The sequence below is a fragment of the Leopardus geoffroyi genome, chromosome B4, assembly GCF_018350155.1.
Source record: "Leopardus geoffroyi isolate Oge1 chromosome B4, O.geoffroyi_Oge1_pat1.0, whole genome shotgun sequence".
Lineage (NCBI taxonomy): Eukaryota > Metazoa > Chordata > Mammalia > Carnivora > Felidae > Leopardus > Leopardus geoffroyi.
The window spans coordinates 21,763,134-21,771,563 of record NC_059341.1 but is presented as its reverse complement, the minus strand read 5'-3'; the positions used below and the strand labels follow the sequence as shown (position 1 = coordinate 21,771,563).

General features: G+C 43.1%; 1 long non-coding RNA gene across 1 annotated transcript; it reads right to left on the bottom strand.

Moving 5' to 3' along the window:
- Positions 1-347: 347 nt before the first annotated feature.
- LOC123591338 lies at positions 348-5,922 on the bottom strand. The gene is made up of 2 exons (XR_006709250.1): positions 5,616-5,922; positions 348-637 (listed from the first exon to the last, which is right to left on the bottom strand). It is a non-coding gene; the product is annotated as an uncharacterized LOC123591338 (long non-coding RNA).
- Between the last annotated feature and the right edge of the window lie 2,508 nt (positions 5,923-8,430).

Here is an 8,430-nt window from a genome sequence, read left to right as displayed (position 1 = left end):
CTGTAAAGTGAAGCTGAAGGCAACATTTTTTAACATGATGCTTTCTTTTTACAAATGAACACTTATTTTTTTTTTTTTTTTACTTTTTAGAATTAAACATTATACATTTACGCTCTGTAGAAATTAAAAACCCTTCCGTAGTTCTTCAGAGAGCCAGTCACTGTGAATATTTGGGTGCCGACTCCTCCAGACTGATTATTACTCTGACAGACCCAATCGGATCCTATTCTAAACACTATTTTACAACTTACTGTATTCATGTCAGAGGGGTACTGACATCTTACCACGCATATATGCATATGAGTTGGGGTGCGCGAAATCGCCTCACAAGATAGAACCCAAATACGGAGGCTTAAAGAATTTATTTTATTCTTGCTCACTTAAGAGTTCCAGTTTTCAGGGAAGGAAAGGCAGGACATGGCTTCAGTCTTCATGGAGTCATTTGAAAACTTAGGCTGATGGCAATTCCAGCAATTGAAGTCCAAGGTCACTCTGTGTGTGTGGTCCCAGTCAGCCAAGAGAAGAGCTCAGAGGTCTGCACAAGGGCAGTTGCGGGACAAATATCCCTTCAGCCCCCAGGCCACCAGAAAGAGCTTCCTCATACGGCCAGAGTTAACTATGGGAAAGACGGCCAAGCCTAGAAAAAAGGGGAGGAAGCCTGTGGTCAGTTTATGTCTCTACTGTGCCATGTTGTTACAGAGCATTCTATATCATTCTAACTGCTGTGGGGCAGTGGTTTCTAAAAGACTCTTCTGGAGCCAGGAACTCATCTAAAAATGCTAGCCCTTTCTTCTGAATTTACACGTGAAGGTTGTACATCTTCAGGGAATTTCATTTTAAAAGAAGAATCGGGGGCGCCTGGGTGACTCAGTCAGTTAAGCGAATGACCTCTGACTTCGACTCTGGTCGCAATCTCTTGGTTTGTGTGTTCGGGTCCCATCTCAGACTCTGTGCTGATAGCATGGAGCCTGCTTGGGATTCTCTGTCTCCCTCTCTCTCTCTGCACCCACCACCCCTCCCCCCAGCTTCTCTCTCTCTCTCTGTCTCTCAAAAATAAAGAACCATTAAAAAGATAAAAGAAGAATGAGTTCTACCCTTTATTTTTTTATGAGTGTAAACTATCAGACTGCTGATATTTAAAATTCACAAGGCATTATAACATAGTAGTTCTACTGGGTCAGAAATACTTGGACAGGAATCCCTACTATGACATTTACTAACCATCTGCCTTTGGGCTGGAATGGACTCATCTATACATAGGCTATAATAATAATATGCCCCTCACAAAGTTGCTATGATTCAAAGGAGAAAATGTGTACAGAGGGCTCCATACTGCCTGGCACATAGTAAGCACTCAATAAACGATAGCTTGGCTAACATTGCTAGAAAGAACAGTTAACATATCGTTGGACTTTACCAAGGAAAGGCATCGGTTGTCCACCAGGAATGTTGCCTAACGTCAAGTGTGAGGCAATGATGCAAAAGGTCCCACTGCCAACATACAGATGCTTGGGATTTCCACAAGTTTCCAGGAAATTACTTTTCGTGTCAGGCCGCCATCAGCCGACTTTTGACGTCATTCCGATTTCTAATTTCTGACCATCTTCCTCTTGCCTGTGAAATACTTCAGTGTGGCTTCTTCAGAATGAGCGCTATGCTGCTGGGGTCGTTTGGTTAACTCTAGACTGAGCTGTAATGTGAACTGGCATCAGCTTTTTGGGCTTGTCGTTTTATAATAACCAGACCTTGCGACATAAATGCATTATGATTTCAATATGAGTTATCCTGGGCGCCTGGGTGGCTCACTTATTAAGCATTTGACTTCGGCTCAGGTCATGATCTGACAGTTCACGAGTTCGAGTCCCGCATTGGGTGTGCACGAGCCCTGCTTCAGGTAAACACGAGCTCCACTTCCGGTGAACCCCACTTCTCTCTCTCTCTCCCTCTCTCTCTCTCTTTGCCTCTCGCTCACTTGCACCCTCTCTCTCTCTCTCAAAAAAAAAAAATATATATATATATATGAGTTATCCTTAAGCTGCTTTCTAAGATCTGTTTCTGCACATTCATTTTAATTTTTAAATTTATTTTTATGTTTTGAGAGAGAGAGAGAGCACACAAGTGAGGGAGGGGGAGACAGAGAGAGAGAGAGAGAGAATCCCAAGCAGGCTCCACTCTGTCAGTGCAGAGCCTGATGCAGGGCTCGATCCCAAGAACCATGAGATCATCACCTGAGTCAAAGTCAAGAGTTGGGCACTTAACCAACTGAGCTGCTGAGACACCCCTGTTTCTGCAGTTTTGAGGGGCTCTTCCCAGTAAGACTGGGCAGGCTTTGAGGCCTTTTGTCCCTTTAACTAAAGTGGACCATGGTACAAACGAGTTCTAAAACATCACAACATAATGTTCAAGACGACTTCTTGGAATCTTTGCTGCCGTTGTTGGAAAGTCTAATCATTTTTGAAAACGCCTAACAAACGTTCAAGTGCAGGATGTAAGGACTGGATCGTGATTACCCTCTAAATTTGGTACTAATCATATCCTTTCAAATACTATATTTAATTCTAGGCGTTGCATCTAAAAGGAGACAGAAAATTTGGAGAGAGTTTAAAAGGAAGCCATAAAAATGATTAAAGGTTTAGGAAACAAGACCCGCGAGGAAAAGCTACAGACGATTCCGCTTCTGCCTACGGCACAGAGCAGGAGCCCAAACCTGAGAAAAGCTTTCAAGGGGAGGACAGCGATCGTGTCCTAGCTACCACATAGAAACCAATTTACATTACATGTAAGATATTTCGACACTGGGAGTGCTTTGCGTAAAAGGCCTATTAAATAAGTCCTATGCAAAGGATTACTACAAATAGGGTAGGTTTTCAGCTGCCAGGAAGGAGATTTGGGGCCTACCCGATGGAAAGAAACATACACAATGTCCTTTTGAAATTTCTTCTCAATCTCATGATCCTAGGACTCTTTCCGCTTCTGTAAGTGAAAGACTAATGTTAGGTTACAAATGGTGTGGGGCGCCTGGGTGGCTCAGTCGGTTGAGCGACCGACTTTGGCTCAGGTCATGATCTCATGGTCCATGAGTTCGAGCCCCGCGTTGGGCTCTGTGCTGGCAGCTCAGAGCCTGGAGCCTGCTTCGGATTCTGTGTCTCCCTCTGTCTCTGCCCCTCCCCTGCTCGCACTCTCTCTCTGTCTCAGAAGTACATAAACATTAAAAAAAAAAAAAAAAAAAAGTAAAAAATCAAACTCCTTTAAGTTACAAATGGTGAGACCCCAACCTCAGTTGTGTTTAGGATCCCAATCTGATCCTGAGGATCCAGATGAAGAATCAACTTTGTGGTAAGGCAGTCAATGTGATTCCAAAATGATGATGATGCTAATGAAGGTCAGAATCCAGTTCCATTGATATTTAGACTAATTCATTCATTACTGGAAGGCTGAAGCTCCCCAGCTGCAACCCTGCTCCACTGATCACTCTAGAAAATTCCGGGGAGATCATAGGGAATTGTGTTCATTCTATCGCTTTGTTGGCAAAGACCAATAACTCAAATACATGTCCATGGCCATTTTAATAATCAAGAAAAAATGCTGTACGTTCAGAATGTCAGAGCTAACCTGTACCTTTATCTATAGTTCTTTACTTGATATGTATTTGACCCTGTCCCTCTCAACAACTTTGTAGATTCACTGAGGTACAGAGAAGCTGTAAAAACGTGGCCAGAAGGGATCACTGTATGAGCAAGAGTGGGACACTAGGTATAGTGAGCATTTGCTTGGTATTGAGAAGGTTTAAAATAAAAGTCTGAAAGGCACATGCTCTGTCCTCCCCAAACCAAACACACTAAAGAAGCATGTGATGTTTGCTAATAGGACCAAGCTACGTATTATATAAGATAATTTTTTAGAACCAAACTGGCTTAAAGTCTTGGCACACCAGAGTTTGGGACAAGCCATGACATCAGGCAAAGAAAATTCAAACTTTCACTTTAAATATTGCTTTGACTGCAACATAAGCATATTCGCCAAACTTGATTCGCACAAATCTAATGACGAAGAAACGAGTAGAGTAATCCAGAATGTGGGACGTTGTTCTTCAAGACTCTTGGGGAAAAAAATCATTAGTGTTGAATATTTTTTTTTTCAACGTTTATTTATTTTGGGGACAGAGAGAGACAGAGCATGAACGGGGGAGGGGCAGAGAGAGAGGGAGACACAGAATCGGAAACAGGCTCCAGGCTCTGAGCCATCAGCCCAGAGCCCGACGCGGGGCTCGAACTCACGGACCGCGAGATCGTGACCTGGCTGAAGTCGGACGCTTAACCGACTGCGCCACCCAGGCGCCCCTTGAATATTTTTTTTAAGGCAGGGTAATTGTCCTTCAGTAAGAACTGAAGAATCACCGAATGGGAGGGACAAACCTGGGTTGGAACCCAGAGTAGGAAAACCATCATCAACAGCAAAATCCAGCTTTAAGACCTTTTTTGGAAGAGCAGAGGAAATTCAAATATAGACTGTACATTAAATGGTATTATACGATCATTGTTAATGTCTTTTTTTAATGTTTATTTTATTTTTGACAGAGAGAGACAGAGCATGAGTGGGGGAGGGGCAGAGAGAGAGGGAGACACAGAATCTGAAGCAGGCTCCGGGCTCTGAGCCGTCAGCACAGAGCCCCATGCGGGGCTCAAACTCACGGACCTCGAGATCATGACCTGAGCCAAAGTCAGACGCTCAACTGACTGAGCCACCCAGGCACTTCCAGAGCATTCCAAAATAAAAATGTGGAGGGTGTGTGTTTCAAAACGGTGCAGTTACAAGCCCCACTATACAATTAAGAACCCATATAGGGCACCTGGGTGGCTCAATCAGTTAAGCATCTGACTTTGGCTCAGGTCATGATCTCATGATTTGTGAGCTCGAGCCCCGCTTCGGGTAAACATGAACCCCCCGTGAGCCCTGCTTCTCTCCCTCTCTCTTTGCCCCTCCCTTACTTGCATCCTCCCTCTCTCTCTCTCTCAAAAAAAAAATAAAAGAAAGAAAGAAAAGAAAAAAAAAAGAAAGAAAGTAAACCCATATAGTATTAGAAGTAACAAAAGAAGTTAAATTCTTTTTGTGGTCATTATTTTCTTATAGCCTCTCCTACTCTCAAATTTATACTTGCCATTCAAAAAATATTTGCTTTAAGTACAAAAACTTCCAAAGCTAAGAAACTAAGTGCTATAGAAATTCAAAATAAACGAACAAAACCTAAGTCATTCTCAATGTACATATGTCTAGTCATGTGGTATGCCTTAAACTTATACAGAGCTGTATGCCAATAAAACTGGGAGGAAATAAGTCCTATCAAAATTAAAATCTATAGACATTGTCTCGTGATTTACAACCCTCTTTCTCCCTGAGTTCTCAGAAACCCCATCTGTGTTTGCCTGTGTGATCATATCGAATAGTGGAAAAGTGAATAAAAGTTAGGGGCATAATTATAAAAATGCTTTGAGTTCCTATTCTTTAATATGTCAGACTATAGCCCCTAGGCTGTAGTTTTCCTAATAACCTTAATAGTGCATAAAGTTTACATAAACGGATTATCCATTGAGCTGATCCCATTAATCCAAACTCACAATTTTAACATGTTTGTAGGTCCTGATGTCGTCAAGTGTAGATAATTGATGAAACTGTAACGAATCCAATTCAATTTGCCAGCGTGAGGCTTTTCGTTGCCTTGGTCTATCGCAACCCTCCCTATGTTCCTGTGCGATCGGCCAGATGAGTTGTAACTTGCATATTTTATATTTAGATTAGGGAATCCTTCTGGAATGCTACGGACTTGTTTTGCTTTGTTCACTGAATTCTTTGTTGTGTGTGTCTTGCAAAAAGGATTCAGCTGGATGGTTGAGGGCGACACCCAATAAACGCTTCAGAAACACAAGTTGGACAGAGCATTCATTCTGCTTTCTGTTCTGAGTCACTGGAAGACTTGTTGGGTCTTGAGAGCTTGCTTAAGTGGAACAGGCTTGAGGCATGATTCAGAGCCACTGAGCTCGCAGTGTGCTCCTTTCACATCAGGTTCAATAAAGGGGCCGTGGATATTTTTCTTGTAACATTCATGTTACAAGATTTCCTTTGAAGCATTTATTAGTGAAGCGATATTCAAATTCTTCCGTGTTATCGTATAGGTATTAAACCATTTGGGAGAGTTGGAGTCCATTCAAGTATTTCGGGAAACAAGCGACCCATTTTGGCAACAAGAGGAAAAACATCCTACAATGGCATGGAAGTCTCCCTCTATGCTTTGCGGAAGGCAGCTCCAAGGTCCTCTGATTAACCATCAAAGAGAAACCTAGCAATGACAATGTACTTTCTTCTTGGGTGAAATCAATAAGGTTTGTGTCACAGACATACTTGTAGCTAATCCTTTGTTATGGAATATGACGTAGGCAAAATGTGGGGCAGAACAATTTTGCACAGAAAGGTGTTCAGAAAGGTCTGCTCTTGCTACCAACTCAGGGCGCCTGGTCCCCAGGGTTTTTCCAAGGGTCAACGATGGCCCTCTGCCCATTTCCTCGTGGAGTTCAGATGCCGCCTGAAGAAGGTGTAAGCAACGAGGAACTTCCCCTTCCACCCTAGTCCGCCATCCCTCATGTGCAAGAGACCTTCTTCTGTGTCCCCAGAGTCCCCTAGCACTGTCCTTATTGAGTCCCGACAATCTATTAAAGCCTTCTCGAATACCTGGACATATTTTAAATTTTTATTACTATTATTTTTTAATACCACCGCCACTTAGACTAACTTCATGGAGTCACATGCCAACATTTCATGCGTAAAAGTGATTCACCAATTTCCAAGGACACCTGCAGATAATTATTAGAACAGTATTTGTTCTTATTACTTATTATTAGGACTATTCCATCCCTATAAAAAGAATTCTTTTTTTTAAGTTTATGTATTTATTTTGAGAGAGAGAGAGAGAGAGAGAGAGAGACGGGCAGAGGGGCAGAGAGAGAGGGAGAGAGGGAGAGAGAGAATCCCAAGCAGCCTCTACACTGTCAGCACAGAGCCCGATGCAGGTCTCAAACTCACGAAGCTTGAGATCAAAAAGAATTCCATTTAAAATTATTTATCATTGGGGCACCTGGGTGGCTCAGTCAACTGAACATCGGTCTCTTGATTTCAGCTCAGGTCATGATCTCATGTTTCCTGAGTTCAAGCCCCAAGTGATGGCGCAGAACCTACTTGGGATTCTCTCTCTCTGCCCCTCCTCTGTTGGTGTGTGTGCTCTCTCTCTCTTTCCCCCTCTCCTTCTCTCAAAAATAAACTTAAAAACTTAAAAAAAAAAAAAAAAAGAAAGAAAACATACTTTATCATTTCCAAGCAGTGAGGTATAGTGATGCTAAGGTACCCTGCTTAGATCCTGCCCACCATTTCGGGACTGAAGGATTCATTCCTCCAGCTGCTCTAAGTATTGGTGCTGACCACTCCCATCTGAGTTCCTTTCTGGATGTTGCCCTTTTTTATACCAGGTGACCTCACCCCTGGCCAGGTAATTCCTTGGCCATCGTGTGTTTCTTAAAGGGCCATTGTCTTCTACCTGTGTTGGAAGCAAGTGCTGGTCCTAGGAAACCGGAGTTTCCTTTGAGTCTCCCTAAACTCCCATGCATCATGGTTTTACCACATCTGTACCTACGGGGCATCACATATACTATATGTAAACTGGGGGAGACACAAAACTCCATAAGTGGATGTGTATATTGTATCTCCTCTGCTCCACACACATGTTCCATTGTCCATCAGATTTCACTTGCAAGACCCAGGTTAAAAGGTATGATTAAGGGGCGCCTGGGTGGCTTAGTCAGTTAAGCATCTGACTTCGGCTCAGGTCCTGATCTCACGGTTCGTGAGTTCGAGCCCCGCGTCAGGCTCCGTGCTAACAGCTCAGAGCCTGGAGCCTGCTTCAGATTCTGTCTCCCTCTCTCTCTCTCTGCCCCACCCCTGCTTGCACCCTGTTTCTCAAAACTGAATAAACATTAAAAAAAAAAAAAAAGGAGGTATGATTAAGAGAGTAGAGCATTAAACCAAGCACAGGTCCTCCTAAGCATGGAGATGTGTGCTTCTGGCAGATCTTATGTCCATAAAGCGTCCCAGTGTGGGAAACGCAAAGAGAGGTGATGTTTTCCAGATTCTAGTTCCAAATCCTCACCCTGGGTGGGGCACACACATCCCTCTCTCTCAGTTCCTGGAGACACCCGTTCTGGGCACAGATGCAACGTAGACCTGAGCTGGTTTCGTAGGTTGCGCTCAAAACTCTTAATGAATAGAAATGATCACGCATAGCGGCTTTTGTTTTTCCAAATGAAGCATCTGAATTGGGTCAGCCTGTATTTAAATGAGAAGCCCTTAATGATATCTCAAATGCTTTTCAGTGGTCTCTTGAGGTGA